We start from the raw sequence: 18,405 nt of genomic DNA on the forward strand, positions 1-18,405 counted from the left end.
AAGGGGAGCTCTTCAGCCCATCTGCCTTTCCTTCTTTCTAGCTTCTTCTTTATGCAACTGATTATTACTTTGATACTGGATTCTGCCTGGCCTTTAGCTTTTGGGTATCCTGGCGTGGAGGTTACCAGGTTGATGTTCCATTGAGCACAGAAGGCTGCTATTCTTTTTCTCACGAATTGCGTGCCATTGTCGCATATAATTTCAGAGGGGATGCCATATCTACATATAATGTTGTGTTTGATGAATGCTATGACATCCTTTTCTTTGACTTGCCTGTATGAATCAGCTTCTATCCACTTGGAGAAGTAGTAAGTCATTGCTAGCATGAAAACTTTTTGTCCGGGTGCTTGAGGTAGTTTCCCTACTATGTCAATGCCCCACTTCATAAATGGCCAGGTTGCGGATATGGAATGTAGTTCCTCAGATGGCTGATGGATATATGGTCCATGAATCTGGCAAGCTTCGCATTTAGAGCTGAATTCCAGGCAATCGGCCCTCAAGGTGGGCCAATAATAACCTGTTCTAAGTACCTTGCTTGCCAGGCTCCTTCCGCCTTTATGATTTCCACAGTATCCTTCGTGGATTTCTGATAATATCTGTTCAGCTTCTTGTGGTTCCAGGCATCTGAGGTATGGCCCTGCCTGTGATTTCTTAAAAAGCACGTTGTTAATAATAGTGTATGAAGCAGCTTTTATTTTTAGTGCCCTGGCATCTTGCTTATTTAGGGGAAGGATTCCCTGTTGTAGCCAATCGTAATAAGGTTTTGTCCAAGAATTGGCAACATATATTGGGAAACTTTCATCTTGCTTATTTATTGCGGGTTCTAATAAATGTACGATGGGTATTTCGTCAAAGTCAAGGGGACTGAAGTTGGATCCTAGGCCGGCTAAGGCATCGGCCTGGGTATTCAAGTCCCTGGGAATTTGGTCAATATTAAAATTGCGAAATTTTCTTTTTAAATTTTGGACAACTTCCAAATAAAGCATCATTTTTTAGTCTTTTGCAGTATATATTCCATTTACTTGGTTTGAAATAAGGAGGAAATCAGTACGTACCTTTAGGTTTTGTACACCAAGGTCAATACATACCTTTAGTCTGGCTATTAAGGCTTCATATTCTGCCTCATTGTTGGTAGCTTCAAATGCACAGCTTATGGCCTGTACTATCTTATCCCCCTGTGGCGATTTTAGTACTACCCCTAGGCCTGTGCCCCTCATGTTGGCTGCACCATCGACAAATAAAGTCCATTCTAGGTTTGTTTGGTCACTGGTCAATCTATTTACTTCTTTTATTAGGTCAGGTTCTAGGGCTGGACTAAAATCAGCCACAAAGTCTGCTAGTGCTTGTGACTTAATTGTTGTCCTTGGTTCGAATGTTATGTTGTATGTGCTTTTTGGGTGACCATTTGCACATTCGTCCGGATAATTCCGGTTTCCTTAGTACAGACTTGATAGGAAGATTGGTTCTGACTATTATAGGGTGGCTTTCAAAGTATGGTCTTAATTTTGTGCAACTCATAATTAAAGCTAAAACGTATTTTTCAAGTAGCCCATACCTGATCTCTGCATCCAATAGACTTTTACTTACGTAATAGACAGGGTGTTGTTGTCCGTCCTCTTCTTTGACCAGGACTCGCACCGACAAAGATTTCCGTGATCGGCAGGTATATCTTTGTCGGGGTTCGTCTTTGACTGGTTTTGCCAATAAGGGAGGAGAGGATAGATATGTTTTCAGATCTTTAAAGGCAGCCTGATGATCAGGGGTCCATTGAAAGTCCTTGTTTTTCCTTAGCAGATTATAGAATGATTTGCACCTTTCTGACGATCTTGAAATGAACCTGTTCAGGGTTGCTATTCTTCCTGTCAGCTTTTGTATGTCTTTGACTGACTTTGGTGGTTCTAGCTCCAGGATGGCTTTGATCTGTTCAGGGTTGGCTTCTATTCCTCTTTTTGTCACCATATAGCCCAAGAATTTTCCTCTTTGAGACTCCAAAATGGCATTTTGTGGGTGAGCTTCATATTGAATTTCTCCAGTATCTTGAAGGCTACCTCCAGGTCTTTAATGTGATCCTCTGCTTTTTTTGACTTGACTACCATATCGTCTATGTAGACTTCCATAGTGTCTCCTATTTGATCTTTGAACATCATGTTGACTAACCTTTGATAGGTTGCACCTGAATTTTTTAATCTAAAAGGCATAGCAGTATAACAGTATATTCCTCTTTCAGTGATGAAAGTTGTACTTTCCTGATCTGTAGGGTGCATCTTTATTTGGTTGAATCCACTGGAGGCATCCATGAATGTTAACATCTCGTGGCCTGCAGTGGCATCCACCATTGCATCGATGTGTGGCAGGGGAAGTGGAACATTGGGGCAGGCCTTGTTTAGGTCGGTGTAGTCTACACAGACTCTCCATTTGCCGTTTTTCTTTTGGACGACTACTACATTTGCAAGCCAGTCAGGGTACATTACTTCCCTGATCATTCTCATGTCCAATAGCTTGTCAACTTCCTGGTTGATGATTTCATGCCTCTCTGCAGCAAATTTTTTCTCTTTTCTTTGTACGGGCTTAAAGGATTTGTCAATATTTAACTTATGGGTTATAATATCAGCATCTATACCAGTCATATAAAAATGTGACCAAGCAAAACAGGACATTTTAGTTTTGAGAAAGCTGACCAGATTGGGTCTGACCGAGTCTGGTGCATCTGACCCTACAAGTACCTTCCTGTCAGGGAATTCTGGGTCCAAAATAACCTCTCATGTTTCCATCTGTGATTGTGCAATGTATTCTTCCCTGACAGGTGACTTTAATTGCTATGCAAGGGACTTACCTGACTTTGAGGGTTTCAAAGCCTGGGTGTAGCATTCCTGAGCCGTCCTTTATTTTCCCTTGATGGTGGTTATCCCCCATTCGGTTGGTATTTTCACATATTGATGGTATGTTGATGGGATTGCTTTGAAGTTGTGGATCCATGGTCTGCCCAGGATTACGTTATATGAGGACAGGCAATCCATTACCCCGAATCTTTCATATGAAGCCACGCCTTCTGCATAGGTTGGCAGGCTAATTTCCCCCAAGGTGTTCTTTGTTTCTCCGCTGAACCCAACCAGGACGCTGGATTTCTTGATGATCTTTCCTTCATCTATCTTCATAGCTTTGAGGACGTCAAGCATCACCAAATTGATTGAACTGCCTCCGTCTATCAGGATTCTTGATACCTTAGCTGTGCCAATTTGCATGGTAATTACCAAGCTGTCATGGTGTAGATCTGATAGTCCTTGCAAGTCCGAGTCATCAAAAGTAATAGTAGGCAATGACTTAGATCTAAGAGGGGGCTGAAGTCTAGACTCCCTGGATATTCTTTTGGTAGCCGAGCTGGTCACACCACAGATTTTTGATTCTCCATTTATGAACTTGACTTCATAGATGGGGGGAGGAGGAGGAGGATCTCTGCCGTTTCCTGAATCTCTCTTGTTTTGTCCTTCATCTTTGTTCTTTGGTCTTTGGATTAAGTCCTTCGATAGCCTTTCTTTAGGAGGTATGCCACTTGTTTCCTGAGTTGGATGCATTCTTCTGTGGTGTGCCCGATGTCCTGATGGAAGTCACATCATCTCGTTGGATCTTTCCTGGGGTTGTCGGATTTTTTGGGCCATCTGACCGTATCTCCCAAGCTTTACAGCCGTTTGATTAATCCTGCAGTATTTATAGAGAAGTTATATTCAGGAATAGTTGGTAGGCTAGAAAGGTTACCTTTGTGTTCTTGTGCCATGTTGACTTCAGATCGTTCAGGCCTAGAATAGGGTCGATATGGGGTTGCCTCCTTTCGGTAGGAGCTTTTCCTGTTAGTGTGTCCATAGCCTTGCTTTCCTCCGGACGAGTTTGTTCTGAAGTTGAGATCTTCCTCCAATCTGACATGTTCTAAGGCGATGGATTGAACAATGGCAAAGGTTGGGCAGTGCTTTTTGGTTAAGTCCGCATAGATGTCACCGTCAAGCGGGACTCCTTGCTCGAAGGCTCTCTCTCTTGTTTGTTTCTTCGCCGCACACGGGAATGGTCACCTTATCTTTGACAAATCTTGCCACGAATTCTTTGAGAGATTCTTCAGGGAGTTGCTTTACCCTGAGCAGTTCTCGGGTCTCTTGGCCATGTCTCTCGCTTGCGAATTGTTGATTGAAGGCATTGATCGGTTCCGCAAAATTCTTGATACCTCCATTTGGGAGATTGATGAACCACTGTAATGCTGCTCCGGTCAGGGTTGTACCAAAGCCTTTACACATGTAGACCTGCCCGAGTTCACTGGGTATTGAGGCGGCTAACATCTTTTGTTTGAATATAGCAACGTGATTTTATGAATCAGAGGTCCCATCATAAGTTCTCATGGATGGGACGGTAAATTTCTTGGGGAGATCAATCTTTGCAATTTCATCTGCAAAGGGTGAATCGCAAAGTCGTCAACTTCTACTTCACCCACGTGGTCCGGTACTCGGTATATTTTCTATTTTGTTGTGGAGTTTTTGGATTTCCTGAAGCATAGCCATCATTATTGCTGCTTCAGTTTTGTTTGTTTCATCATTGGAAATGATTTGGGTACCGGATAATGTATCCTTCTCCGGAGTTCCAAAATTGGAAAAGTCAATGTTTTTGATAATGGATGAGAATGGGGTTCCTGGTTTGAATCTGGTCTTGGAGCCTGAAGCCTGATTGGCCTCCAAATTTCGAATCATAAGAACATAGGCGTGTTCTCCACGAGCTAGAACCACTTCAACCTCACGAGCCTCCATGAATAAGCTCCCCTTTTTTGATTTCAGCTCCTTGATTTTATTAGGTGATAAAGGCTTCAAATTGAATGTTGTTTTGCCCTTGGTCACGCTATATATGTTAGTCCTTCCATCATGTTCAACCTTTCGATCAAACTACGATGGTCGTCCCAATAGAATGTGGCACGCACTCATAGGAATCACGTCGCACCAAATATCATCACTATAAGGTCCCAAGCTCAAAGAAACCAATGCTTGCTTCCTTACTTGAATTCTATTTTCTCCATTCAACCAATGCAATTTATACGGTCTCATGATTCTTGGTTTGTAATTTCAGCTCATCAACTAATTCCTTTGATACAACATTGGTACATGAACTACTATCAATGATTAAATTGCAAATTTTAGCATGTACCTTGCAACGAGTGTGAAATATTTGCTCCCTTTGTTCAGCTTCAACCGGAGTTGTTTCCACATGAAGATTACGAATTAGCAAAAACTCCTCTTTACTTAACGGATCAACATCATTGTAACACCCTTGATTTTCGGCTAAATTAAAACTAACTTTTACATATAAAACGCGCCGAAATACAGAGATATTATAAATAATATACAAAGTCTCTTCTTACAAATGTTTAAAATAAAATATACAAGATAGAAAATGTAATAAAACTTTTACAAAGTCTGTAATAAAAACTTGACTTGAAAACAAATCCTTTTGAACAGCAGCGGAAGTCACCTGAAAGAAAATCAGAAGACAGAAAGGAACTACCCCCATGACGAGTAGCCCAGAAGGGAGAAAACACGTCAGCCGGAAAGCTGAGTAACAAATAGTACCTCAATATAAGCAGAATAGTTTTTGGTCATGTCGTGGAAACACAGACATTTAAAAAGAAAAATAAACACAGAGAATAATAAAAACACTCCCCGATAACTCAATTCACTCTCAAACTTACTCCATAATATAATCCACTCTCTAGTTCCAATAATTAACCAAGTTTCATCTCATTACTCCGTCTCACTCATTACTCCGTCTCATAATATAATACTCCAAAGTAATCAGATATTATATTCTCATCGTCGACCCTAAGACCAATGACAAGGGGTGAATGAACTGGCGGATGAGACCGCGAAACAATACTTCCATCTCAATATCGATTTCAAACTCAAATAACTCAATAACCATGGTCATACTGGACCGTAAACATAACTCGGCTCAAAGGCCCCATAACTCATAACTCAATACCAGTAACCAATTTCCATCTCAATTTCAATATCGATATTGTCAAATATTCCATTAAAGGAACTGCTCAACACTCAGAGTACAAGGCTCTAAGCTACTCACCCACTTACCAAGGTCGAAGGAAAATACAATTCGAAAACAATATCAACCAGCTCGATCCCAAAGTAAATTACTCTGTACTTCTCTTTTTATTCATAGCATTACTGCCACTAATTAATAATTACCCAATCACAATCTGTGACCAACCTTGCACAAAAATCAATAGTTATTCAATATAAGTATAACACACTATCATGAACATCTCGCTTAATAACTCTATTTCGATTGTTCCATGCATCAAACCCGTTCACTTTCATTTGTATAACCAGCTAATATTCCTTTAACCTCGAAATCAAATCTCGTACTAACAAGCTCCTCGATTCCCCATCTCACCAATAATAAAATAAACTTATACAAAGTATTAGCTATATGTATAAAGTAATAATCAATAGTAATCCAACCCAAATAAAATATCAATACACACAAGGTAGTAATAAATTAACAACAGTTAACACCTTATTCACAAAACCTCGAACAATAATAATTATCGTAGGATCGGTAGAATCGTGTTACCTTAAAATTTCCTAGATAGCCCGAAAAACAATAACTCTTATGAAACAAACGTGAAAGGGGTGGATGATAGTTAGTCATAGATGAGGTTAGAATGCTTGACGGAACGGAAGGCGATCAATGTTGGTAATTGTTATAGATCAGACACACACATATATATCCAATTTGGTAAAGAAATCATAGAAGCACAATGGTGTTCAGGGAAGTAGCAAGAGCAGCCGCAAGAGGTACAATTAGAAGACGAGATTGTGAAAACAAGGGTTTATCCTTTAAGTTCTATTTAAATGGATCATGGAAACATGGGATTTATTTACTAGTATTAAAATACAACATGGGCCCCTAAACTAAATAAGGACCAACACCAATACGACTAGTAAAACAAAGAAGTTGGTTTTATTATGAGATTTCTAAATTAAATTATTCAACAATTCTACTTTTACCATCTTAGTAAATATAAATAAGTTTTCCAAATTTGACAAAATTTTGGGTATTACAATCTCTCCCCCTTAAAAAGAACTTCGTTCCGAAGTTCGAGCTAGAAAATAAAACAAGTTAAAAATTGGGCCGGTATTACAATCCATCCACCTTAAATAAAAGTTCGTCCCCGAACTTAAATTTTCAAAATGCATAAAATGACAACTTAAAATTTGAGAAAAGTTTCAAGAATTAAAAGGGCGGTGCTGAGATGTGACGATCTCAATACCTAACCAAGAAAGAACCCGCTCTGATACCAATTGTAACACCCTTGATTTTCGGCTAAATTAAAACTAACTTTTACATATAAAACGCGCCGAAATACAGAGATATTATAATTAATATACAAAGTCTCTTCTTACAAATGTTTAAAATAAAATATACAAGATAGAAAATATAATAAAACTTTTACAAAGTCTCTAATAAAAACTTGACTTGAAAACAAATCTTTTTGAACAGCAGCGGAAGTCACCTGAAAGAAAATCAGAAGACAGAAAGGAACTACCTCCATGACGAGTAGCCCAGAAAGGAGAAAACACGTCAGCCGGAAAGCTGAGTAACAGATAGTACCTCAATATAAGCAGAATAGTTTTTGGTCATGGCGTGGAAACACAGACATGTAAAAAGAAAAATAAACACAGAGAATAATAAAAACACTCCCCGATAACTCAATTCACTCTCAAACTTACTCCATAGTATAATCCACTCTCTAGTTCCAATAATTAACCAAGTTTCATATCATTACTCCGTCTCACTCATTACTCCGTCTCTTAATATAATACTCCAAAGTAACCAGATATTGTATTCTCATCGTCGACCCTAAGACCAATGACAAGGGGTGAGTGAACTGGCGGATAAGACTGCGAAACAATACTTCCATCTCAATATCGATTTCAAACTCAAATAACTCAATAACCATGGTCACACTGGATCGTAAACATAACTCGGCTCAAAGGCCCCATAACTCAAAACTCAATACCAGTAACCAATTTCCATCTCAATTTCAATATCGATATTGTCAAATATTCCATTAAAGGAACTGCTCAACACTCAGAGTACAAGGCTCTAAGCTACTCACTCACTTACCAAGGTCGAAGGAAAAGACAATTCGAAAACAATATCAACCAGCTCGATCCCAAAGTAAATTACTCTGTACTTCTCTTTTTATTCATAGCATTATTGCCACTAATTAGTAATTACCCAATCACAATCTGTGACCAACCTTGCACAAAAATCAATAGTTAATCAATACAACTATAACACACTATCATAAATATCTCGCTTAATAACTCTATTTCGATTGTTCCATGCATCAAACCCGTTCACTTTCATTTGTATAACCAGCCAATATTCCTTTAACCTCGAAATCAAATCTCGTACTAACAAGCTCCTCGATTCCCCATCTCACCAATAATAAAATAAATTTATACAAAGTATTAGCTATATGTATAAAGTAATAATCAATAGTAATCCAACCCAAATAAAATATCAATACACACAAGGTAGTAATAAATTAACAATAGTTAACACCTTATTCACAAAACCTCGAACAATAATAATTATAGTAGGATCGGTAGAATCGTGTTACCTTAAAATTTCCTAGATAGCCCGAAAAACAATAACTCTTATGAAACAAACGTGAAAAGGGTGGATGATAGTTAGTCATAGATGAGGTTAGAATGCTTGACGGAACGGAAGGCGATCAATGTTGGTAATTGTTATGGATCAGACACACACATATATATCCAATTTGGTAAAGAAATCATAGAAGCACAATGGTGTTCAGGGAAGTAGCAAGAGCAGCCGCAAGAGGTACAATTAGAAGACGAGATTGTGAAAACAAGGGTTTATCCCTTAAGTTCTATTTAAATGGATCATGGAAACATGAAATTTATTTACTAGTATTAAAATACAACATGGGCCCCTAAACTAAATAAGGACCAACACCAATACGACTAGTAAAACAAAGAAGTTGGTTTAATTATGAGATTTCTAAATTAAATTATTCAACAACTCCACTTTTACCATCTTAGTAAATATAAATAAGTTTTCAAAATTTGACAAAATTTTGGGTATTAGAATAGGACGCGCTTTCTTCTTCGTTCTCCTCAATATCACACAGTTTTGTGGACTGTTCAGTTTGAACAAATTGCGGAACCATGTTGAGTAATTCTTGAGCGGTGAGTGCTCGCTTTTGTGGACATTCATCAGCTATGTGTCCATAGCCTTGGCATTTAAAATATCGTCTCAATGAGTTACTTTTAGGCTCCACGACACCCTTACCTTTGTCTTTCACCTCTTCTTTCACAACTTTCTTTGGCTTGTTAGTTGTTGATTTAGAATAAGAACTCGAGCCAGAACTTGATCCTCTTGAATAAGTATAGGATTTCCTTGTTTTGTCTTGCTTTTCAAACTTTAGAGCCAATCTACAAACATCATCAAATCTATTGTAAATCTGAACTTCAACTCTACTAGCAATCGAGGGCGTTAGACCCTTGATAAATCTTGCAACTCTAAGCTCTTCCTTCTCTTCAAGATCACAAACAATCATCATCCTTTCGAATTCTTTAATATACTCGGCCACAAACAGATTTTCTTGTGATAAAGATTGCAACTTTAGGTAATTTTCTTGCTCATAGTCTCTTGGTAAGAATCTCCTCATAAGATGCTTCTTTAGTTTCTCCCAAGTATCAATCTTGCTCTTCTTATCTCGCTTTCTCTTTTTTTTTTCATGTTTTCATACCACAATGATGCATATTTAGCAAGTTTTAGAATAACTACCTTAAATTGTTTATGCTCATATACTCGAAAATTCGTTCATCTTGCCTAATCGAATCCAAAAACTTCCCGGGATCCAAATCTCCATTGAAATCAGGTATGTCAAGCTTTAGACCTCGATCATCATCATTCTTGTTCTCCTTTTTAGGCTTGGAAATCGCATCATCAGAATCTGATCCACGAGACCTACTTTGACTTGGACTTCGTTCTTTACCTCGTCCAACTGGAAGGTTCTTCATCATATACTTTAGCTCGGCCATAGCTTGTTTCATCTCGTCTAACTGTTCTTGAAGTGTGCTTGTACCGTCACCGATACCCTTGCTGGAATCGTCATCTCCTGGCATCTTCACTTCCCAAGATTAAATTGTTAAGAAAAAAATGAATAACCTGGATCTGGTAACCAATTTGATGTAAAATAAGTACGTTTTAAATCTGAACAGTACGTTGGACTGTCCGTTAAGGGAACAATAATATTATCGCAGCGGAAATTAAATTGTTTATTTGATTTTTATATGTTTTTGAACGAAAAATAAAAGGGATATGACGTGATCACTCTCTCCTCCCTCGCAAGGAAGTTGATTGCAACACACGACTGGTTTTGTGACTCTTACCTCGCAAGGATCAGCCCACACTCTAATCTCTCCCTCGCAAGAAAGAAATAAGACACGCAAAGCTCGCAAGCAATAAGCAACAAGAAAACTTGTATTAATTCTCAAACTCAATGTGTGTAAAAACTGAATACATAAGACCCCTATTTATACTAAACAGAAACCAACCTCCCTTCCCTAGACTTCCCTAAATCGTCCTAAAGTGATTAAGGAAACCGACCCATAGTATGGCAAATTGCCTTATTACAATCTTGCTAATATTAGGAAAGAAACAAGAAGGAAATAACAATACTACCTTAAATTTATTGACTAGAATTAGGAAAGCAGAAATAACGAAACTAATAATTTTAGAGACTCCATTAGCACCGACCTAGGCAGCCCTCGGTTTATGTGTTGGTTAAACCGACACCAACCCGTCTCCATTGCTTCTCCATGTTATCATATTCATGATACTTGAGCCCATTTTGAATCCTTCAGAAATGTGAGTTACATTTCGATTAATCAAGACTTCATTTTCATTTTCTTCAAGTGCTGCCGCATCAGTACCGAAAAGTCTTTTCTGGCTCGGGATCAAAAGGTATAATCTCTAACCTATTAGACCTGGGCATACACGAAAACAACAAGAAAAGATAAACTTGTCTCAAGGAACTGATGGTCCCTGAAACAAAAGGGACAAAAATAAACAAAAACAACTTGAAAAATTGTTGCCTCGCCGGCAACAGCGCCAAATTTGATAAGGTGATTTTCTGTCGTTTGGCCTTAATCAAAATAAATCCTATAATACTACTAACAAATAGCTAGCTTGTTAATATTCTAGTTTGTTAATATTTAAGTCTGTCTTTTAAGTAACCAATTTTGGGGGTTTGTTTGATTTGATTTCTAACAGCTAATTGCAATGTAAGTAAAGGATGAATAACAATATTATTAAAGAGTCTAGGGATCGAGTTCACTAGGTAGTCATCAAAGGGTAAGATTTAATTCATTGATTGAGCAATTTATATTATTGAAAGTCATATGATCGGTCGATTCTAATATGTCTTTTTAGATCTAACTTAACATGAAATCACTATTATTAACTCGGTCTAATTCAATTATCGTAGCCTATAATAGTCTTAACCCTGTTGGTGATAATGCTAGTTTATGCAAGACTAATTAATCAATTCTGATCAGTAAATAATCAAGTAGATTTAAGACGATAATTAAATAACAATTAAAAGTAATTTAACAATCAATTCATAAGTAACCTCTTTTCTAACAACCTTGATCCCCTTTCACCCTAGAGTAAAGGTTTATGCAGTGTCAAAGGCCATGCCTGACACAAAGACTGAGACTTTGACTTAGCTTGACTGTCCTAATGTTTTCAAGGTGCAATGAACTTTCAAAATTGGATTAACAATACCAAATGGCCTGCTAAAATCATGAAATTTGATGACCAGCTAGTTAAATGAACAAACTAACTCTGATAAAAATTTCAAGAATTTTGGAGCACTCTGAGTATTTTTGAGAAATTAATTATGATTGCCTGACAGAAGGAGTCAGACAATTTGCGACATAGGACTGATGTTTGAGACAGAACAACGACCAAGGGATATAATTATCAACTCAAATCCCACAGAATACTCATAGGGAAGCAAGCTAATAATTTGGACAACTTAAACTGGAAATTATCACAGCCTAGCACATATTAAACCCAACTCAAGTTAACAGCAAGACCAAACAACCCACAGTCTGAGCACGGGATTGAATGAACCTCACTAACAGACTTTGTTCAATACCTACAGTCTAAGCACAAGATGTTAACATGCCTGACTGTTAACTACAGACTAAGTACAAGTGATAGAGATTTAAATTTAAGAGAAAACTCAGGTTTAATATTCATCAAGAAGTTGCTTGAATGCAGTTGGAGGAGAGGTCCATATATAGGCCTTCCTCTTGGAAATCTGTTACAAATATTAACCTAGAAATCTCATCCAAGGGCCAGGATTAGTTCTTAGGACATAAACAATGTGCTGGATATATTTTACAATGATGACAAAATAATTTAAAGGAAAACTGCAATAAAACAACAGAAATTCTTCACTGATAGTGACATGCTGCTTCCTAGGCTGCTGTGTTGCTTTGGCTGGGAGTATAAGGACGAATGGGTCCAGTAGGGGCCTTGACTTCAGCTCTTAGGTGATATATGAAATATAGAGAGATAAGCAAAAGCTCCCCAGCAACAACTCCTTCTTTGTTTAGCAAAAAATGGCAATATGCTTTATGTCCCTTTCAGCAGCTTGACTTTCAGTTTGATTTTCTCTTGATTGCAGGGTGAATTAGGCCTGGCTCCTTAGGACTTTTCTGATCTTAGTTGGTCAATGTTTTAGCTGGCCAAGGTGGCAGCTGGTGGTTGAGCTTGTACTTGTACTTGAGATCTCCCAAAGCAGGCCTGGCAAGGGTTGTTAATAGGGTAGTGTGTCTGGAATTGTTGCCTGCTGGATGATCAGTGTTGCCCTGGTCCCTGGCTCCTGCTGCAGCCTCCCCTGGTTGAACTGTTGGGGTATGTGTCTTAAACAATAGTGCGATCACATTATTAAAACGCATGATAAGAATACATAAAGGGATGATTCATTTTTATACGTCAACTGATCAACATTGATCGGTAATGATTGGCTAACTAAAGTTTGACATTACTGTCGTTTGACGGTGGTGATCAGTTGATCCCTTAAGGTCACACCTAAAGGACGATTCCCTAAATAGATAAAATAATTAATTGTATATTGATACGGATTAATTAATTCCTTAATATTGAATATTTTACATATGTGAGTAAGAAGATGAGCCTTATTGTAATTCGATTAAATAAGATTCGTTTTAGTAATTAAAATGTTACATTACTAAAATTTTGTTTATGAAACAATTAAATTAAGAATGATCGGTTAATTATAATTACAATGTGTTGTAGATTATATTAACATGAACCATTTTATACACTTGTAATTATGAATTACTAGTCAATTGTTATATATAATTGAATTAATATATGTAATGATATTTAATTGTTAAATATGAATTAATATTATAAATAACATGTTACATGTTACACATTATATGACAAAATGACAATTGATAAAAATAAAATGGATTCCATATTACATATGGGGACCGATTTTTATGGGTTAATAGGGTGAAATGGTTAATTGTTTTTATATTATAGAAAACACAATGATTAACATCTAAACCTAGACTACACCCTAGTTCCTTTGATAAGAACAATTCTAAAAAGAGAATGGGCATGCATTGGCTCCCTTGGCCACCCCTCCCACCGGTTTTACGACCCCCACTACAAGAATAAGAATTGTTCTTATTCTTAAATTCATTCTTATATTTTTTAGAAAATCTCTCTTACTTCTCTCATCTCTCTAAAAGCACGTTTTAGAATATAATTGGTCAAAAATATCTTATATTCATTTTGATTACCAAAAGGGTAGTAATAAGAAATAATATTAAGATTAAATTTTAAGGCTTCTAATAGATATATCAAGTTAATATATTATTAGAATAAAGGGGTAGTCTTGGTGCCATCAAGAGGAGAATCTCTACTTTTGATATTTTGGAGGATCATCCATTAACTTGTAGCTCAAGAACAAGTGAGAAGGAGCCCTCACTTGTGCCCTAAACCAATTTCTACAAATGTAAGGAACTTTATTCTTACTTTTCTATTTATATTATGTTATGCATGCACTAGATCAACATCTAAATCAATGAGAAATTTAGATCATTAATTAAAGAGTTTAATTAGAGGGTTATTGAATCCTTTCAAGTAGTATCATGAGCTTAGATTGTTGTATGCATAATCGGTTTATTGTTTTTCCGAGTTAAATATATAACATATAAAACTAGAGATTTTGTAATTTATACTATAAAGTCACTAAAATTTTTGCATGTGATATATTCTGGTCCTATAATATATTTAGGTCATTTTGATGATTTATGGTAATTTTTGCTCATTTTAATGATTTTTAGTGATTTAATTACATTTTATGTATAAAATGGTATTTAAAATGCTAAAAATAGTTAGACTTTGTTTATGACCTTCAAATTTTTATATGAGCTCACATGCATATTTTACTTATTGTATGTAAAATTTTGTATAAATTTGATTTATTTTGCATGATTTATGATTTTTATGTGATAAAAATGAAATAAATGGAGGTAAAATGGTTAAAAGTTAAACATCGAAATAGGCCATGAAATTTTAATATGTGTCACATGCACATTTTACTCACGGTGTGTAAAATTTGAGATGAACTTGATTCATTTTGCATGATTTATGAATTTTTAGTGTCAAAATACATAAATAGTGACTATTTTAGCAAAAATAGCTAAAACGAATTACATGGCATGAGAAAATTGTTTTAGGTTGCATTCTTATTCCACAAATGAGATATAAAGTTGGAACATTGATTGGATTAATTTTCATATGCTTTTGATGTTTTATTTTATAAAACCGATAAATAGCAACTATATTTTTCTCGAAATAAATTCGAAAATTGTAACCTTTATTTTTGACATTATAAGTGTCATGGAATTATTCCAGAATGTTCAAAAATTTAAAATTCAAATTTTGAAATTATTGTAATTCAATTTGGATGTATTTCATAAAAAGTTATGAATTTTAAGGTCTATAATGAGCATAAATGTTAAATCAAGTTGAATTATGGTAAAAAAATTGAGTAATGACTAATTTTTGAGTCCTAAAAGGTTAGGATAATTAACTTGGACTAAAATTTGATTCTAGTATTATTTTGCGATTTTAATAAGTTAAAAATCGCGAATAACCATAAAACCGGATTATATTTACGATATAAGTTTAAATAGGACGATTTGGCATATAACTTGGCATGTTAGATACATATTTTAATTCTGCATATTTCATTGATGAATGTCATATTTTATTTATATAATTTTGAATTATGTAATTTTATCTTAGTATGGCCTTAGTTTTAATCGATATTACCCGTAATGTAAGGGAATATTGATACGGTTGTAATTTAATGTGATCTCGTATCACATTAAATTACATTTTATTATTTAATTATTTGTAATTCCGGAGTTTCCTAAAGACGGTGCCATTCGGAAAGGAGTTTCGATCAAGACGGTGTTTATCCTTGGGAGACGTGTCATATGAAGATTCAAGGGAGCAAAGGAGTTGGTTTTCGAATTTGTAATATAATATAAGATTTTCTATTTTAGGAAAGGCCATACTAGAAAATTTATTTTTCTTTATTTGCTTGCTTTATATGTTTGCATGCATTTCCAAATCGCCATAACTTCACATGCATATTTTATCGTCTTATCGACTATTGTCAATTATAATTATCAAGTATTCATTGACTTAGTTCACTTAAAGATGATAGATAATAAATCGACAAGACCTCTCACATATTTAAAATTGAGATTAGCCTTACCAAATAGTAGGACTCATGAATCCTTTTGACATTTGGGGTAGATTCGGTTTCCCAGGGTACTTTCATTTTTCTTTGGGTAAGTGGGGTAATAAACGTTATTACACGCGAAATTTGGTTGGACTCAACGGGATATAAAGACTAGTCTTATATTCCAGGGCTAGAGATGGAATTTATGAAATACATCGAATCACTTAAAGACTAGTCTTAATTCACCAAATTTATGCAAGTATGAGATGTATCGGTTTCCCGTGCCCATTTCTGTGTAAAGATGGATCTCTGAATCATTTATATAATTTAGGTGCGAGGTCATTATATAAATGCATAATATTAAAACCTTATTAAAAATGTTTACAAGTAAAATGATAAATGTTAATTGTTTCCTTCATTTCCTTTTTGTAGTCAATTTGATTAATTTGCCATGACAACTCCGATTTCATCCGCTTCCACGAGTGAAACCGCTCCTGTAACACTCTCATTTACTCAGCAACCTTTAGCTAGACATCCCAAGTAAATAAGAGCGTTACCATCTCGGTTTCCCGAGGTAGTGAATAACAAAGTACAACAAACCAAAGTACTTTAAATAAAAATTTAGCAATTACATATTTATTACAACTTAGCCAAAATAAAACTTAATATAAATTAAAGTACAACTCGCAGCGGAAATAAATAAGTGATTAAACAATCTATGTGGTCTAGACTTCTAGGTAGACTGGCCAAGTCCTCACGCATTCCCATAAGCTCCCTAGTCAGCTAATCATTAGTACTTGTCAAATCTGCTCCCCATTATGGTTCATCATAGGTGTTCACGAATACACGGTCTACCACGAGGTTGAGTAGGAATAAACTAAACAACAATAATAATCCAACCAAAATAGATATTCATCAAGTTCTCATCACTTCATCCGTACAACTCACTTACATCACTGGCAGTAGCACAACCCCCTGAACACCGTGCTATGCTCAACTCAACTGGCAGTGGTACTCTCATACCGTGCTCAACTGGCAGTAGTACCCTCCGTACTATGCACAACTGGTAGTAGTAATCACTTACTATGCGCAACTATCTCTGGCAGTAGTAATTACTTACTATGCACATCTGGCAGTAACGATTACTCGCTATGCACAACTGGCAGTAACACCCTCCGTGTTATGCTCAACTGAATAATCAACTCTCCATACCAAATATAACCAACAACAAAAACTCAATAACAATCCCGTCATACAGCTCCGTCAACAACTCCACTTATAATCCGTCTCCAATAATAAATCACAATCACAATATTAACATTAATCTCATCAACCGTCACAATTAAATATTCATTCACCTAACAATAAAACCCGAGTTGAGTAGGAAATTCCTATCTGACAAGCAAATCAAAATAAGCAACTCAACAAAAGTCTGAATAATGAAGCACGCGAATCCAAGTAATAATATCGTCTCACCAAATCGTCACCTAAATAAATAATAATAATAATACAATTACATTGAAATTCTAATAATATATAAATTAATATATAAACTAACTAACTAACTAAAACCCGACTAAATAAATTACCAATTAATTATCCCGACTCACAATTAATTAACTCGGTTAAATCCCCACTCAACAATTACCAAACCTCCCTCCTTCTACACGGTTGAACCCGTGTACCAACACCACCCAACCCCGCCTTTCTTCCTCTGCCTAATCATGATAACCACCACACTAAACCACCACTAGACCGCCCTTCAACCACCACCACACCTGACCAATTCGCGCCCAAGCAGCATTCCAACAACACCTACTCAATCGACACATACTCCAACTCACAAACCAACAACAATAGCAATACCCCTGACCCACAAGGTCCCCACCACTACACCTCGACTCAACCATCACCGTGGCCGCCCCCTGACACACAGTGGGACACTAACCGCGTCTCCCTTCTCAACCTACCCCAACTGCTAACCCTGACACAAAACAACGACGACAAACATCAAAACCTCCCCTGTTTTCGCGGAACCGGTCAACTATCCACACAAACCACCACCTCTGACTACCCTAACACCACCAATAGGACAGACTAACCACCACAAACCCTTCAAACCTATGTCTGAGTCGAACAAGTCACGGCTAAGGGTATAAAGTCAGGGTTTTGCCTGTAAACACCCGATTCCGAAAACCCGACCAACTACCACGAAATCCACTACGTTTACCACCTATGACAACCTCCTGATATTCGAACCACCACCAGGCACCAATCTTAACCAACCTAGGTCAAGGCGAGTCCAAATAAGGGTTTTAATTCCGTCTAAGCATGAGACACATACCCTTCAAACCATCCTCGAAAACAGCCTTCGAACACCCTTTTCCCATCAGTCAATGGTGGTTAGCGGTGGGTTCGGTCGACCTCTGGTGTCCCACGGTCAAGGTCATGGTCTCGGGTCAGTCAACGGTTGCCTATTTAACGAGTTATATTAGTCTTAAGGTGAGTATGTGGAG

The sequence above is a fragment of the Silene latifolia genome, chromosome 11 (assembly GCF_048544455.1).
Source record: "Silene latifolia isolate original U9 population chromosome 11, ASM4854445v1, whole genome shotgun sequence".
Taxonomy (NCBI): domain Eukaryota; kingdom Viridiplantae; phylum Streptophyta; class Magnoliopsida; order Caryophyllales; family Caryophyllaceae; genus Silene; species Silene latifolia.